The sequence below is a fragment of the Staurois parvus genome, unplaced genomic scaffold (genome assembly GCF_062004578.1).
Source record: "Staurois parvus isolate SC_StPar_1 unplaced genomic scaffold, SC_StPar_1.0 ptg000262l, whole genome shotgun sequence".
NCBI lineage: Eukaryota > Metazoa > Chordata > Amphibia > Anura > Ranidae > Staurois > Staurois parvus.
The window spans coordinates 6,160,864-6,178,856 of record NW_028318058.1 but is presented as its reverse complement, the minus strand read 5'-3'; the positions used below and the strand labels follow the sequence as shown (position 1 = coordinate 6,178,856).

Genomic DNA, 17,993 nt, shown 5'->3' with positions numbered 1-17,993 from the left:
TGGGTCTTGATTGGCAGGCAGTAGCACCCACCAAAAACAGAGGGGTTAATTTCTGCTGAGGCATGTGTACACCTTTAACTGCTGCCTCAGCAGCTATAGGGGGTAGGGATAGGGGTAAAACCGTGATTAAGGGTGCTGCTGCTCAATGCAACTAAAAGCTCATTCACAAGTGCAACAGGCACTGCACTGCTCCTCTGAAAAGCAATCAGAGTGTGTTTGACACGTGGTGAGGAAGCAATATGTTGCCTCCTCGACACCTAATTTAAACCCATGATTGCTATGCAATGCACACAATTACGACACACTAGCACGGCAATTAGAGTTTTAAATCAGGTGGGAGGAGGCAACAATGTTTTTGGTGATCTTTGGCTGCTCCCATGTTGTTCAGGTAGATCTCCACCTCTTGCCTACCCCTGCTACAGCACATGCACAAGATATTATCTACATAAATGTTGTAAACCTTTGCAGTAAAAAAGACATAAACAAAAGAAGTCATGTAGAGGTCGAAAAAAAGTGGTCGAGGATGAACACCACCAAAAGTGCACAAGAACCACACTTGCCCTGTAAAGGTTCTGATGTTGAAAACATTAACTGGCTGCACCCCTCTCCAAGACAAATTTTGCCATGCTGTACATTACATAAATGTCTAAAACCTCCACAAACACGTAGTATCCCAACATATAGACAGGAAGTCATGAAAGAGGTTAACACTGTGGTATACGATGGAGAACACACAAAGTGCATTAGTATCAGACATGTCCTGCCAACGGCTTATAGCTTAACTGGCTGCAGCAGTAGAACAAAACAAGTGCTGCATCAGTAGAAGACATTACATAAAGGTTTTTAGGCTCCATGCACACTGGCTTAAGAAAATGTGCTTTGGGCAGAAATAAAAAAACAAAAGACAAAAACGTTAATTTCAAGTGTTTTTTGTACTAGCGTTTTATCTTTTTTTCTGCCAGAAAAAGGTGCTCAAAAACACAAAACAGAAGTGTTTTTATCTGCCTCTAAAACGTGGAGCTTAACCACTTGCCCTCCGGAATATTTACCCCCTTAATGAACAGGCCATTTTTTGCTATTCTGCACTGTGCTATTTCATCTGGTAATTGCGCAGTCATGCAATGCTGTACCTAAATGAAATTTATGCCCCTTTTTTGCACACAAATAGTGCTTTATTTTGCTGGTATCTGATCACCAATTGTATTTTTTTTTTGTAAAATAAATGAAAAAAAGACCATAAATTTAGGAGAAAAAAAATACTTTTTGGTTATAAAAAATATATAGCAAACTCAACGTTAGTCATAAATTTAGGCCAAAATGCATTCTGCTACAAGTCTTTGGTATATATAAAAAAAAAAAAAATCCCAATACATGTATATTAAATTGGTTTGTGTGAAAATGTTAGTGTCTACAAACTATGGTATTTATTTTGGAATTTACACAGCTTTTACTTTCTGACTGCCTATCACATTTCTTGAGGTGCTAAAATGCCAGGGTAGTATAAAAACCCCCAAAAATTTGCTGAGAGGCATGTTGGGTCCATGGAACATTTTATTTTTTGCCACAAATTGATGGAAAATTACTTTTTTCCACACAAAGTTGTTATTTAAATGATATAATGCTCATGCATGCCATGTGTATATGTGGAATACCACCCCAAAACACATTGTGCTCCTTCTCCAAAAGGGCATATTTCCTCATATCACTTCCTCACTACCTATCACAATTTCGGAGGCCCTAAAATGAAAGGAAAGTGCAACCCCCCCCCCCCCCCACACACACACACACAACCCCTTTTTGGAAAGCAGACACCCCAAGGAATTTGATAAAAGGCATGGCGAGTATTTTGCAGATATTTTTGTCACGGTGTTGAAAAAGACAACAATACATTTTCATTCTCTGTTTTTCAAAAACTTGTATTTTGAGATCTGCAAAATACTCACCATGCCTCTAGCAAATACTTTGGGAGTGTCTGCTTTCCAAAAAGGGGTCATTGGGGGGGTGCTTCTACCATCCTAGCAGTTCAGGGCCAACATTTGAAGCTTATGCCAGACATCACCCACTTTTCTAACCACTTGAACACCAACCCTTTTCTGGCACTTTGTTTACTTGAAAACTTTTTTTTTTGGCTAGAACATTACTTTGAACCCCAAACATTTTTTTTTTTTAAAGCAGGAGGCCCTAGAGACTAAAACGGTGGATGTTGAAATGTTTTTATGTCACACAGTATTTGCGCAGCAATTTTTCAAATGCAAAATTTTAAAATACACTTTTTAGAATTTTAATGCACAAAACCACATATTGCCCAAATGTTTGATAAAGTATAAATGATGATGTTACGCCAAGTAAAAGGACCAAACATGCTTTAAAATTGTGCAAACTCACAACAAATTACGTACATTTTTAATATCCATAGGCAATGCTCTAAAAGCCTTTACAGGTCACCACTTTAGATTTACACAGAAAGTAAAGTGCTAGAATTACTACCCTCAATCTTACATTCGCGGTGATACCTCACATGTATGGTGCAATCTCTGGTTACATACTGCCCCTTGCGTTTGCCTTTACATGCGAGTATAGGCATGAATTTTTTTTTTTATTATTATTTCTACACTGTCCCTTTCATTTTTTTTTCAATCACTTTTATTGTTATCACAGGGAATGAAAATATCCCCTGTGATAGTAATAGGCACAGATCAAATGTTGGCCAGTTGCGAGATCTGCTTTTCTCAGACAAGCAACTGTACACACAGGCTGAAAGTCGGGCAGTTTTTACAGTGATGACTGATTTCAGATGGTATTCAGCCTCTATGTACAGGGCATACCAGTCTGCAAATTTACCATGTGTATGAAGGCAAGCCAAACACTCCTGAGGGAGCCACTCCCAGGTAACGGCTAACAGAAAACTAAGATTATTGTAATCTGTGAGCCTTGAGTTGACTAGAAGACCTTTTATTCTAAAGCTGGGTACATACTGAAAGTTTTTTCGTTCAAGCCAGGTGGATTCTATTGAATTTTGACAGCAATGAACCGGTTAATTTGTGGCCAGTGTGTAGCCAGCTTTAAACTCTGACACATGCCAATATGCAAAAACACATACTTTCCCTTCAATGTCAAAGGCCTAATTGCCCTTTAAAGGGCATCCACATCTTCTGAAGACATTTAACCTTGAGGATTTATTCTATTGTATTCCCCTACTGATGAGAAATTAGCAATTATACTCACAGAAGACTCCTCCTCCTCAACCATTAAAGTAAAGGAAGTTTCCTCTCACTAGACCTACTAAATGGATCCAGCTAAAAAGTAGTGGGGCTAGTATATCACCCACAAGATCCATTTTCTGAGGAAACTCCAGAGCTGAAAGCACAGGAGTCAGGGATCTCGACATTGGTCACCTTGAGCAGAGGTCTCATATTTACCTAAAAGGTGGAGGCCAACTCCCCTTTCAGTATAAAGGAGGTTTTAAGAAGCACTGGCAGATACCTCCTCCTCTCTCAGGAGTTAACCAGTGAAGCAAGGAAAACACTCAGGACCCCCAAACTCCCTCTAAGAAGCCCTAAATAGAAGAGCTCAACAGTGCCCTGCCACATTAAGCCCAATATCAAGGGGCCCCAGGTGACAGATTACAGGCTAAGAGAAAATTTAGGAAAAAAAGCCACAGGTGAGAGCAAGTAGGTGCACCAACCTCCAACTTGCCTGTTACCTGCTGGTGCTAAGGACACCTGTATCTGCCTGAGCTGCAGTCTGCATTGAGGAATCTAAAATGCAGTATTAGCTCTTCCACCTGCAGTACCCTGACATCCATTGCTGGAAGAAACCTTCATTAAGGCACCAGTTGTCCTTACCCCTTCCCAGAGAATGAGGCTTGGAACCACAGCCTCCGATGCCTTGAAATGTCTTCACCCTACCAGGGATTAAAGACCCTGCAGCATCTGGTCAAACAGGAACACAGCCAGGTCAAATACCAACACCACTACTGCGTGAGCACCAACCCCAAAGTGCCTTACAGCACACACACCTTGACACCCAGACTGGGAACCCATGCTGATCTGTCAATGGGGTGTGCCACTTCCAGACACAGCTGTCATCAAGCACAGAAGGAGAAAGGGAGTCAAACCACCTCTATCCCATAGTGTTGGCAACCTCACAGAGTACCCTAACAGCTGGTACCAGGCAGCCAAATAGGCAAAGAAGTAGATGGAAGAAAAGAAAAGTCAAAGAAACAAAGGCCTCCCTCTCCCAGGTGATGTATCTCCTCCAGCCTGAAGAAACACAAAAAGTGATCAGTTAAGCAGCAGGACTTACTTTTAAAGTGTATTTGGTGTTGTGTTTCCAGTTCCTGTTGGAGGAGGTGCCTGTATCATATGCTGCCCTGGAAGATGATTTGGGAAATCTAGTCATGTTTCCTGTAGATGCTCAGAGTCATCTCTCTAGACAACCATCCCAGAGGAGGATTATGGAATTCACAGATCCACAAAATAAAGGAAGCAGGGAAATCCTTCCACTGCAAGTCATTGGATACAGTTTGCTCTACAGCAGTGAGCGGTACAGTAATCACATTACCGCTCAATACCTTCTCACACTACAAATACACAACTATGAAACTGAAGTGCTCAATCATGTCAGTAGGAATTTGTGACCAAAAAAAAAAAAAAAAGTACAATTTTAACGTTCTAGATGTTCCTTATAAAACATAGCAAATGTTCATTATTTGAAAGCAAACACCAAGTTGTGAAAGTACTATTATCCCAAGCAGTTTTCCATGGCAGCTTCCATTAGGTACTCCTAAATGGACCTGGTTAATATGAGGTTTAGGGCACCTGTACATCATGCTAGTTTTGCCAGTAATGCAACCAATCTACGCACTGAAAATGATAATAAGGTAGTGCATGCATTAATGAATAATAATGAGCACTTGTTACCTTGTATCTATAGTGTTCATAATATACATGGGAGGTGCAGTCTTTCACTACACAAGTCTACCTGACAATTTTTACTGAGTATGACAATGCATCTATAGCACCAATACGACCAGGCAAGGGCACACTTCAAAAAAAAAAAAACATACCAAATATTTTACAATATCAGCTAATGATGGCTCCACTTAAACTAGTCCCCATTGATACAAACATCTATACAGAATAAGGAGTTTGCTTATTTCACATTAAACCAATAATTCCTGGAGTGTCAAAGCCATGTAGTTGCAGGCCGTCTACAGCTACCCCTTGTATCTCAATCTAGTATGCCCATACTAAGTGTGATAGCTGTCCTCTACGTTAAGCCAATGGCATTTTCAAGGCGGCAATGAAAAGGTGGCATTTGTGATGAACATCTTGTTACAGTTGTTAAAGCATAAAAGTTCACCTTTGGGACCATGTTACATGTTCAACCCGATTTTAGAGTGGAACATGTAACATTTTACCAATGCTGCAGTCACCACCTGTACAGGTGGTAACATATACTGACAAGTCTGCAGGAGACCTGCCTGGCACCAGTGATCTACTGATTGCTGGTGCAATGCTTTACAGGCTTCTGCAGCCAAAAATAATAAAAGCACATTTTTTTTACCTGAAAAAAAATGTGCATTTATTATTTTTGGGCAAAAGGTGAACGTATCCGTTACCTAACAACGTTACCCTATAAGCTGAAGTAAGATTTTACAATGTTATCTGAGTGTGATGTTTTAGATACTTAGTATAATTTATATGTAAGCATGCCAAGTTCCCGTTAATAAGGCAACAATGTGTTCAATAACACCAAATGTTATTTAATGCTATTTTAGTTGCTGACACACACTCACCGGCCTCTTTAATAAATTACTAATCAGCCAATCACATAGCAGCAACTTAATGTATTTAGGAATGTAGACATGGTGAAGACAACTTTCTGAAGTTCAAACTGAGCATCAGAATGGGGAAGAAAGGGAATTTAAGTAACTTTGAATGTGGAATGATTGTTGGTGCCAGAGTATTTTAAAACTGCTGATCTACTGGGATTTTCATGCACAGTATTCTCTATGGCTTACAGCGAATGTTCCGAAAAAGAGAAAATATCCAGCAAGCGGCAGTGGTGTGGAGAAAATTGTTGAATGTCAGAGGAGAATGGATGGATTGGTTCAAGATGCTAGAAAGGCAACAGTAACTCAAATAATCACTCACAACTACCAAGGTATGCAGAATACCATCTCTGAATGCACATGTCGAACCTTGAAGCAGATGGGCTACAGCAGCAGAAGACCACACCGGGTGCTACAATTTGCACAGGTTCACCAAAATTGGACAATAGAAGATTGGAAAAACGTTGCTTGGTCTGACAGGGATGTTTAATTCCTATCGCCCAACGCTCGGGACATGCAGTTCCGGGTACTGGGCAAGAGGTTTTCTTTTTTTTTTTTTTCCCCACATTAAGCCCTGCTGGGTCTAGAGTCGGTGCAACCCCCCTCCTGCCGTCATCTGCGAGCTGTCCCATCTAGGGACTGTGGGCTTGGGCTCTATCTGCTCAGCTCGGGACCGGGGGAAGAACAAGACACGTTTATCAAAACACAGCCGTCTAATCCTTGTGCAGCAGTCCCAACCTTCGCTTCTATAGAAATCCGCTGGGGCAGGTAATTGTCGAGAACCGAGGCACAAGGATTACTCCGCCAGGACAATTTGTAGATTTTCGGGCACAGGTGGAGTAATCCTTGTGCTGAGGTTCCCAGAAATTACACGCCCCAGCAGATTGGTTTAGCAGTGAAGGTCAGGGCTCTAGTGTAATTGTGGGAATTGCTGAATAAGGATTAGTGGAGATCAAGAACCGCTGCATAAACATGAGACCGTTGGTGCTTGATAAACATGGAACGGTGCAGAGAACTACAAGAGGTAAGCACTTGAGCCCAGGGGTTAAATAGTTATGTTCTATCCCCTGGCCCCAACACAGCAGAAGTTTTTTTATAATTTCGGCATACAAGAGGCTACTCAGCAGTAATTATGTTCCTGTCCCCAGTTCCCTGCTGATTGCACAGAAAATACTGGAATAGCTGAACAGCCTTAGGGCACATTTACCTATGGTGCCCTCTGAAGAGAAATCCACATTCAGATTGTTCTTCAGAGGACACTTGACAGGCAGTGAGGAGGTGTTATGTCAATTCCTCACCAACTGTTTACACCCCACAGCAGCACCCTGCAACTGCATGCACTGCACATGGGACAGGAAGTGAATGCGGGAAGCCCCCGTTCACTTGAATGGGCCACATTCTTGTCCTACCGACACAGTCCACTGCCCTACTGGCACCGTCCCCTGCTCTGACTCCATCCACTGCCCTACAGGCACTCCCTCCTTGGACCATCCAAAGATGTCCCAGCTCTTTTACAGTCCTATAGTGTATACTACAAAAAAAAAAAAAAGCGCTTCTGCAGACTGATCATAGAGGCGAAGAAAGACCAGATCTGCTCTGTACACCTTTGATATTGGAAACGGGAATTAATGATCATAAATCGCTTCCCGGTTGTAAATGGCGCCATTCTAAACATGTAAAAAACATTTGATTACACCGATTTTGTTGTGATCAAATTTGTTAAAGGGAAGAGAAGGGATCTGGGGTCTTCTTGACCCCAGATCTCTCCATAAAAGTGTACCTGTTACTGCCTATTGCTGTCACAAAGGACGCTTATGTTCCTTGTGACAGCAGTAAAAGTGCAAAAAAAAAAAAAAAAATTAAAGTGACAGTATAAAAATAATTACAAAAAAAAAAAAGTAAAGAACCCACATCCTAACACACAAAGGCAAACGCACGCGTTGGTCCTGCAGGCACGCAAACAGCGATCGTCCCACACACATCACTGCGAACATCAGATCGTGGACAGTAAATCTAGCACCAGACCTCCTGGGTAAATCCAAAGCGGTAACATATAAAGGCTTTTACAGCGTCGCCTATGGATAGAAAAAAATGTACGTTGTTTGTTGCCATTGAACAAGCGTGTGCAATTTTAAATTGTGACATGTTTGGTATCTATTTGCTCTGCGTAACATTATCTTCTATATTTTACAAAAAAAATTGTGTGTATTTTCTTTGCTTTAAAATTCAATAAATGTATTTTAATTTAAAAAAAAAGCTGCATTTGAAAAACCGCTGTGGAAACACCTAGTGACAAAGTTTGCAACACCCACCTATTTATTCTCTAGGGCCTCCACTTTTTCTAGCAAAAAATTAAAAAACGTTTAAAGTAGCCATAAAGCCCCAGAATCCTAAAAGCACCTCTGCCTAACAAAAAAAACCCCACAAACCATCAACCCATCATATTTTCTGTCCTGGCAATTTTTTTTTTTTTTAGTAAGGACATGTAGATTGACATGAAGGACAAGTAGATTTAAATCATTTTCACACCCCTTTCTGAATCTCGATTTTAGTTGTGACATTCAGATGGTAGAATCAGAATTGGCGTAAACATGAAAGCATGGATCCATCCTGCCTTGTATCAATGATTCAGGCTATTGGTGTGGTGGATATTTTCTTAGCACACTTTGGGCCCCTTAGTACCAACTGAGCATAGTTTTAATGCCATGGCCTACCTGAGTAATGTTGCCGACCATGTCCATCCCTTTATGACCACAGTGTACCCATCTTCTGATGACTACTTCCAGCAGGATAATGTACCATGTCACAAAGCTCAAATCATCTTAAACTAGTTTCTTGAACATGACAATGAGTTCACTGTACTCCAATGACCTCAACATTCACCAGATCTCAATCCAATAGAGCACCTTTGGGATGTAGTGGAACAGGAGATTCACATCAGCGATGTGCAGTCTACAAATCTGCAGCCACTGCATGATGCTATCATGTCAATATGGACCAAAATCTGAGGAATGTTTCCAAAACTTAATTGAATCTATGCAACAAAAAGAATTAAGGCAGTTCTGAAGGCAAAAGTGGGCAACCCGGTACTAGCAAGGTGTCCCTAATAAAGTGGCCGGTGAGTGTAGTTGTTTATCCAAACGTTTTGAGTCCAATCAGTTCAAGAAAGATGCTATGGTTCAAAGGAGAACCCCAGGAAGTTAGGCCTGCAGTAGGCAAATATATTATGTCAATTGCCCTTTCCTCTGTGCACGCACGCATTTCTAAGATACAGCTCTCCCAAAATACCTGCATGCCTACCAGCACAGTGGTACTGCTAGCTGTCTGCTTCTAGCCCCTGCCATTTTTTAGGGTGGAACATGCAATATATTGTTCCCAATGCTGTGGCCACTGCACCAACCCTCCCCCCTACCCCCATGGACAGAAATACGGGGAAAAGCTCCCCAGGCAAACTGTCACTTTTTAAAAACAGCCAATTAGGTATGTAGTTCTCAATGAACTACCACAGCACTATGGAGCACTGTGGTAGTTCATTCATTCTATCAGTATATCTGCTTGCCTGTACATCCCGTACGGACAAGCAGATATACTGACAGATCTGCAGAAGACCTGCATGACACCAGAGATCTGCTGATTGCTGGTGCAAGGGTTTACCTGCAAAAAATGTGCATTTATTATTTTTGGTCAAAAAGGTGAACTTATCCTTTAAGCTGAAACTGCAATTCTCAACAACTAGTTGCCCACAACCTCCATTAAAAAAACATCAAAAGGAAGAAGAAAGAAAAAAAAAAAGAAAACACATAAAATGAGAAAGGGAATGAACAAAAAACACTAAGAAATTGTGAAAGAAATAACCAAACTATTTTGCAAGCAAAAATCATTCTAATTAAGGCTTTCTTTACCTGATCCAAGTTCTGGTTCCAGCTTTACATATATTGTGGTACAGTGCATGTACAACCCTATATTCACAGAAGAAAATAGAAAACATATCAATTGTTTAAACTGAGAGAATGTAGCATATTTAAGAAAAAAATACGGTCATTCTGAAATTAATGGCAGCAGCACATCTGAAAAAAGTTTGGACAGGGCCATATTGCTAGAGTTTTGGGAGACATCCCATTCTTGCCCGATAGAAGATTCTAACTACACAACAGTCCTGGGCCCCTGATTTTCCAAGATGCTCTTTTTATGTCCAATCAGGTTACTGACCTGTTGCCAATTAACTTAATTAGTTGCAAAATGTTCTTTCAGCTCTCCCTTGTTAGTACCACTTACTTTGCCAGCTTTTGTTGCCCTGTCAACTATTTTGAGATGTGTTGCCACCATCCGTTTCAATAATTTTTTTTCCCTAAAATGATATTTTCTCAGTTTAAACATTTGATATGTTTTCTACTGTGAATAAACTATGGGTTTATGAGATTTGCAAATCATTGCATTGTTTTTATGTAGATTTTTACAATTTTGTTGGAATTGGGGGTTGTACTGTAGAACCACATGCACACATTGCTACAAAAAGGGCTTTTTCTCTCTACTTCGTTTGCACAGGACCCAGTAACAACATCACAATGCAGAGCCACAGACCATACTGTTGTAAGTGACAAGTGGATGTCTGAAAACACCTAGGAATTAACAAAACCACTAACCACATATGGTGCCTATGGACAAACAGTAAATACAAAAGAATATGCAAAGTTTGGGTGGCAGGTGACCTCATGCAGATAATGCACACCAGCTCCGAAGTGTGCGGAAAAACACCACATGACAGCATACTTTAGTTACCAAAAACTACATGGCCCTGTTTTATGATACTTAGGAGCCAGAACACAGAATACAACAGCCTGAGGGCCGATTCGCACCAGAATGCAGTACGGGAAAGGCACGTTCTGTGCGTTTTTCCTGCACTGCATTCAAAATGCCTGTTGCGGGTGCAAATACATGGTTAACAGCACCCCAAACACAGACAGTTCCATGTGATTTGGTGTGGGATGTTTTTAAAAGCAGTACATGGACTACTTTTTGCGCAATCCAGTTGACAGGGCTGTCAAATCGCACTGTAGAGTAAAGCACAGGAATGTGGACCACGTTCATGAGCAATTTTAGTGTGAACCAGCCCTAACTTCAGAAACCTGACAAAGAAGCAACTTTCAGGATATGTCACCTCTGACCTTTTAGGCCTGGTTCACACCTATTCAGGTTGCAGTTAATGGATTTTTGGGGTGTGTTTTGCATTTTTTCACACGCATTTTTGGGAGGTGCCTGTTGTCTTGAAGGAGAAACCAGCAAAAACACATCAAAAACACAAGCACTGCATTTTTTATGCATTTCCACTAAAGTCTATGGAATCAAAAACACAACCCGCTGCAGAGAAAAAAAAAAAAGTCTCTCACCCGTTCCAAAAAACACACCAGTGGAAAACACACAGATGTGAACCAGGCCTTAGTTACAAAAGACATTCTTGTACAAAATAAAAGCTGGCCATAGATTGATCAAAATTCAGCAAGTTCAGCAGGGACCAGCCAAATTTTTGACCTGTGTGTGGCAGTCCCTGTTCATCAAAAGTTACATTAGTGGAGACGCATCAAAATCGCAGTGCTTGTGTTTTTTATGTGTTTCTGCTGCAGCCACTGATCAATGTGCTCTGACAGCAGAGAGTCCCACTGTCAGAATACAATGTCTCAGTGGGGATATTCTTATATCCACCAAGTGTGGACAGAGGAATCGGTTTGTTTTTCGTTGTTCACCCCGCTGTCTGAACTACAAAAAGGAAAAAAAAAACCCATCTATGGCCAGATTTTGTAAAGCTAAACAAAGGGCTAAATATAAATATTTTATAGGTAAGACTGTAGAATTCTATTAATGTAAGACTAATGCAGGCCATAGACGGGTCGAAAATCGGCTGATTTTCCGGTCGAAAAAAAAAAATTTGGACGATTTTCGCACCGTTAATGGGTTAATTGGTCGGCCGTTTTTCAGGGTTTTGGCGCTTTTTTTTTTAATCGGTAAAGTTGGAGAAAAAAAAAAAAAAAAAAAAAAATCGACCGATTTTGCAGATCGGTCGATTTTCCCGGCAATGATGGGCAAATCGGCCGATCGTTTTACCAATAAAAAATCTGCGTATGAGCCGTGACCTGCAAGAAGAAGAAAAATAAGAAAAAAAGACAGAAGAAGAAAAAGAAAAAGAGGAAAAAGAAGAATTCCTGTCAGTTATTATATTTTATATGAAAAGTCTTGCGTTTGCAACATTGTATCTATTTGTATCCGAATAAAAACATCTGTATCCAAAATGGATACAAATAGATACATTGTTGCAACCGCAATACTTTTTCATGTCAAATATAATAGTGGAGCTCTCTGCAAGGGACAGAAGTAATTAAATGCCAGCCATAGATGGGACGAAAATCGACCGACATTTTTTACCGTTGGTGGCAACATCGGCCTATTGAATGACCGATTTTTCGTTTTTTTTCTTTAAAAATGGACTGTTTTCGACCCATCTATGGCCTGCATAAGGGGCCAACTTATAAAGCTATATTGGGGCCATACTACTGCTTTTCAAAGACAAAAATCTTTCTAAAAACTAATAAAGCATTTTCTTTAAAAATATGCTTTTTGCTTAGCTCGATTTGGGACTGAACCAACAAAGCCCAATTCATTTTAACAAAAATGTAAAAAATATGTTGGAAGGAGAGGAAATTGGGCACATGACTGACAAGTCACGTGAGCAGGTTCTCCTCCTATCATACAATGTTCTTTGCAGCATTATACAGAGAACACTGTCAAGGAAACTGTAGCTGCCAGACCATGGAAATGGTATAAACAAGTCCAAAGGCAGGCCATACATTACTTTTTTTTCGCTCAACCCCAGGGTAGAACAAAAGAAAATCAGTTACTCCATACACACATGTATTGTATTCTGACTGCGGGGGGCTTCCCTGCAGTCAGAATACACTTATCAACACCATGGGCTATAGCCAGCAGCACTGATTGAGCAAACATTTTTTACACATTGCAGATTCCTGCTCAGAAAAAAATCTGCACATGATACTAGTGTTGTGGTACAAACAGGGCACATAGAGAACGCGTTCTGCAAGGGCACAATGAAATACATTGTTCTCTATGTGCCCCTGTTCAAACCACAACACTAGTATGCAGATACCAGTTCTGCGCCATGGTGTTAATGAGCTCTTAGATTATCTTTAGGGCTTATTCACACCATGGTGCAGAGATGTGAAATTTTCTGCATGCGTTCTGCAAGGGCACAACAAAATCAATTGTTCTCTATGTGCCCCATTCACGCCACAACACTGGTATCATGTGCATTTTTTCTGCACATGCAACGTGTATAAAAGCATGCATGAAAACTGATATCTCTGCAAGTGAAATCTGCAATTTCCATCAGTTTTCATGCACTTATATGTGCACAAGCCACTCCACGCAAAAGAGGAAGGTCCACTTTAAGGACTGGTCCCCTGCTCCCCATTGAGGAATGGCACCTTTGGGGAGCGAGATGGGGAAAGATGCAGTGAGTACCCAAATGGACAGGTACCAACTCCAATTACCTAGGCAATCAGAAGTTGACCTCACCCCCTCCCTCCCCATAATCTACTGGGACAGGTCCCAGAAGACTATGGGACCATTCAGACCAATCAGGAAGCACAGCCCTACTCCCACATGTGCAGTGGGCACCTGGCTGTGAAGCCACAAGCTGTCACAACTGGGTTCCCACACTGAAGTTGCCGGCGCCAGGAACACAAGACAGCTGGTGTGCATGTGCTGCTGTGAGTACACCGCGGGATTGAGGGACAGGTGAGTGGCTGTTTTTTTTAAAAGTCAGCAGCTACAGTTTTTGGAGAAGTGTACTTTATTTACGTTTTCACTGGAACTCCGCTTTTAGTATCATTTTAACGATTTTCAGGAAGGTCAATGACTGCTGTTGTTATCTGGAGGGCATGCTGATCCAATGGCTTACTTTCTGACCCAGCGCCCCAGAACCAGTACACATAGCAGGAGTTCAGTCTTCTATGCCTGAACCCCATCAGGACAGAAAGTTAAAGAGCTGCAGCAATGGCACAGCCTAGGTAGATGTCCCCTTGTACAGGTTCAGAGATCAGGACCTGACACACATAGCCCAGCAGTCAGGGAAGACCATGATCTTGCTCTAGGAAAGATCTTGTGTTCCAGGGAGGATGATCTTGGCAGTGTTACACATCCATACACTCCTAGTAATAAAAGCTCACACTAGTTTGTATTGAATGCTTAGCAACCCATTAAAAGAAGACAAAGAATGGCAGGTATGCAGCATGTCAACAATGGAATGTCTGTCCAGTGAGAGCAGAGTCAGGCAGCACACAGTAGAGGAGGAGAGGAGCACAGCACACCGAGCATCCTCCTCACACCTGCACCGGGATCACAGAGGAGGACCGAGAAAAGTTCGGCGGAGTTAGTGCAGTGGCGGCAGCAGCACATGTGTGTCCCCGGGATGAATGACACCATGTCACACGAGGACAGCCCCGGGGATCATGACAGGAAGAGAGCCCCCGGGGGAGGAGAGGAAGGGGGATGGAGCACAGCCCGGGAACAGGGAGGAGGGGGGAGATGTATAACAAAGGCTGGGAGAGGAACACCAATGGAGAGGTCTGGGGGTCCCCGCTCACACAGGGCCGTCCGGGCTCTCCCCCTTCCTAGGCTGGCCTGGAGAAACATCTGGAACGTTACGGGCTTCATCCAACACTCACCTCACAGCTCTACTCCGAGCCGCCTCGGTTTTGTGTCTCCCCGCTACGCAGGCCTGGGCTCCTTCTTTCACTCTTCCCGTCGGTCCCTGCCCACTTTTCTCCTCACTCTCTCGGCATGCGCTCCCTGCCCTCCTCCTCTTCAGCAAGCTCTCCGGCCCCGGCCAACCGACACAGCGCGTACACCGGCTGTCACCTCCCGCCTGCGCGTGCACTCATTAGCGCGCCCCCGCGTCCTTTTCCGAAGCCGTCACCTGACAAGCGGTACTCCTTCGGGACTCCGTGTGTCACGTGACCCGCTGCCAGTCCAGTGTGCTGTGCTCCACAATAATAAGGCATTGTGTGGTGTTTGCTGGGTGACATGAGCGTGCTGAGGAAAGAAGGCACCTTTTATGTACACAATTACCCCCCCAACAATGGAAGCCAACCGTCCAGAAATGAACACACAGTCCAAAAATAAGCAGACTAATTACAAAAGCAATAAAAAGTTCCAGGAAAATGACGGCTGTAAGCACATAAGCCGGAATAAAGGCTGAGCGCTGTGAAAATGGCCATCTGACGTGTTTTGTGGTGACTCCAACATTCAAATACTACTAGAACCAGGGGAAGACTGACCATTTGGAAACTCGGGTACTGCCCGAGGGCCCGGGGTCAGTAGGGGGCCCCATGAAATGCCCCTGGTACCTTTTTCATAGGCTTTTTTGAGTTTGGGCAAGGACACAGGGGCCCCATGATCCCCTATTGCCCGGGGGCCCCATGAGTTGTCAGTCCGCCCCTGCTAGAACCCATTGTCACCTTACACTTCCCAGGGAAAAAATACAGTCATTGCCACAAGTTATTGGCACCCCTGTATTTCTGTCCGATAATGCACTAGAAAACTGTTACAAATGTTTTGGCATTCTCATGTCTACTTCTTTTGTTTGGACTGGTATGACACAAAAAAGTGGAGAAACAAAAAGCCAAATCTGACACATTCCACGCAAAACCCCAAAAATGGCCTGGACAAAATTATTGGCACCTTCTCCAAATTTTTGCATTCCAAGTTTGTGATGCTCCTGTAATTTGTATTTAAACTAATCTGTATCAATTAGCAGGTACTGACAATATAGAAATCACTCCAACAACCAGGTAAAATGGTGGAAAATTGACTCAACCCTTATGTTTTGTGCCACATGGAGAAGAGAAAGAGCAACAAAGAATTGTCTGAGGATTTGAGAACAAAAATTGTGGAAAAGCATGGACAATGTCAAGGTTACAAGTCCATCTCCAGAGATCTCAATGTTCCTGTGTCCACTGTGTGCAACATTGTCAAGAAGTTTACAGGCCATGGCACTGTAGCTAATCTCCCGAGACATGGACAAAAGAGAAAAATTGATCAAAGATTGCAACAAAGGTCGATATATATAATGGTGGATAAAGAATCTCGATCAACTTCCAGACAAATTCAAGCTGACCTTCAGGCACAGGGTACAAATGTGTCAGCTCACGCTATATGTCGCCTTCTGAATGAAAAGGGATGCTATGGTAGGAGACCCAGGAGGACCCCACTGCTGACACAGAAACATAAAAAAGCCAGATTGGATTTGGCCAAAACTTATCTGAGGAAGCCAAAAGCTTTTCTGGGAGAATATGCTGTGGAGAGACAAAACAAAATTACAGCTTTTTGCTAAAGCCCATCATTCTACTGTTTTCAGAAATAGCAATGAGGCCTTTAAAGAAAAGAATACAGTCCTTACAGTCAAACATAGCGGAGGTTCACTGATGTCTTGGTGCTGCTTTGCTGCTTCAGGCACTGGATGTCTTGACCATATGCATGGCATTATGAAATCTGAAGACTACCAAAGAATTCTGGGGTGCAATGTAGGGCCCCCTGTCAGAAAGTTGGGTCTCTGTTAGAGGTCATGGGTCTTACAGCAGGATAATGACCCAAAGCAGAGGTCAAAAAGCACCCAGAAATGGTTTAAAATAGCTGGAGAGTACTGAACTGGCCAGCAATGAGTCCAGATCTCAGTCCCATAGAACACCTGTGGAGAGATCTCAAAACAGCAGTTGGGAAAAGGAACCCTTCCAATCTGAGAGGCCTGGAACAATTGGTGAAAGAAGAGTTCTTCAAAAGTCCAGTAGAGTGGTGTAAGAAACTCATGGATGGTTACAAGAAGCCATTGATTTCAGTTATTTTTTCCAAGGGGTGTGCTACCAAATATTCAATTGTGGGTGCCAATAATTTTGTCCAGTCCATTTTTGGGGTTTTGCGTGGAATGTGTCAGATTTGGCTTTTTGTTTCTCCACTTTTTTGTGTCATAACAATACAAACAAAAGAGACAAACAAGAGAATGCCTAAACATTTGTAATTGCAACAATTTTCTGGGTGAAGTGGTGCATTATCTGACAGAATTGCAGGGGTGCCAATATTTTTGCCATGACTGTATGTGATGAAGTCTGTTACTAGTAGAAATGCACGCCGGTTAGGGTTGCCACCTCATTCCTTTAAAACTGATCACATATTAATTACACAGGTTCTGTGGCTGATGAAAGCAGTAGAAAACCGCAGTTTGAAAAAAAAGTATTAAAAAATCCCCTGCAAGGTAATGTCATAATGTGCTAGGATGCATTGTATACTAGCCTTAAAACAAAGCCCTCCAGTGGCATGCTGTCAGGGCTGCAGAGGCTTCCATCTTCACCAGATCTTCCGGGTTCGTGAGCTCCAGCCGTCTGACTGGTTGAGCCATGATGACGTCACTCCCGAGCATGCACGCCAGAGTATCAGGCCACGGCACAGTTCTCTGCAGGAACGGCACTGCATGATGCATGAGCCGTACAGCATAAATTAAAAATAAAGATGGGGGGAAAGCAAAGAGTTTTTGGGCACCAAAAATCTGTACCTCCCAGTAATGTGTTATTTTTTGAACTTAGCGCCACTTTAAACTAAACTCTGCAAAATACTTACCTCCACCTTCCAACAATGCAATTATTATATTCCTCACCAACCACTGATTTTCAGCCTCTTGATTGGCCAGCGGAGATAATATCATCTGGCCCATGTACATGGGAGTCAATCATTCTGGCACAGTCGGTAATGCACACTGAGCTGTGCATGTACAACTCAGCGTACATTAATTAGAAGACTGCAAGCAGGCAGGTAAGTGCATCTTATTGCAGATAAGACATAGATATAGAGACATTTCTCTTCTGCACTAAAGTGCTGCCTGCTCGCAATTTTTTAAATTTCAGGTTTAGTTCCATTTTACGTTCCACCAACTGCAACACCCTGTCTAGTGAAGGTGCCTAGGAGGTATCAGTCTCACAGTCTCTTCTGGAATGGCAGTTGGCAGATATTTGTGTTGTGTCAATTCTTATGCCTTTCACAGTTTTTACATGGAATACAGTTTTATTTTAAAGGGGAGGAGCCACCTGAAGTCTGACAG

At 42.3% G+C, this 17,993-nt stretch overlaps 1 protein-coding gene and 1 pseudogene across 3 annotated transcripts in view; one reads left to right on the top strand and one right to left on the bottom strand.

Annotated features, from left to right (window-relative positions):
• NCK2 (NCK adaptor protein 2) overlaps nt 1-14,822 on the bottom strand; it is a 95,929-nt gene extending 81,107 nt beyond the window's left edge. For 2 of the 3 annotated variants that reach the window (XM_089681266.1, XM_089681268.1), the window contains exons 1-2: nt 14,572-14,822; nt 9,739-9,795 (exon numbers count right to left, since the gene is read on the bottom strand). The gene's annotated coding sequence lies outside the window, so the exon portion shown is untranslated. The remainder of the gene's footprint in view (nt 1-9,738; nt 9,796-14,571) is intronic. The other variant, XM_089681267.1, reaches the window with a different exon arrangement.
• A 918-nt stretch (nt 14,823-15,740) lies between these two features.
• On the top strand, nt 15,741-16,373 carry LOC149459374 (uncharacterized; annotated as a pseudogene).
• Nucleotides 16,374-17,993: the final 1,620 nt, after the last annotated feature.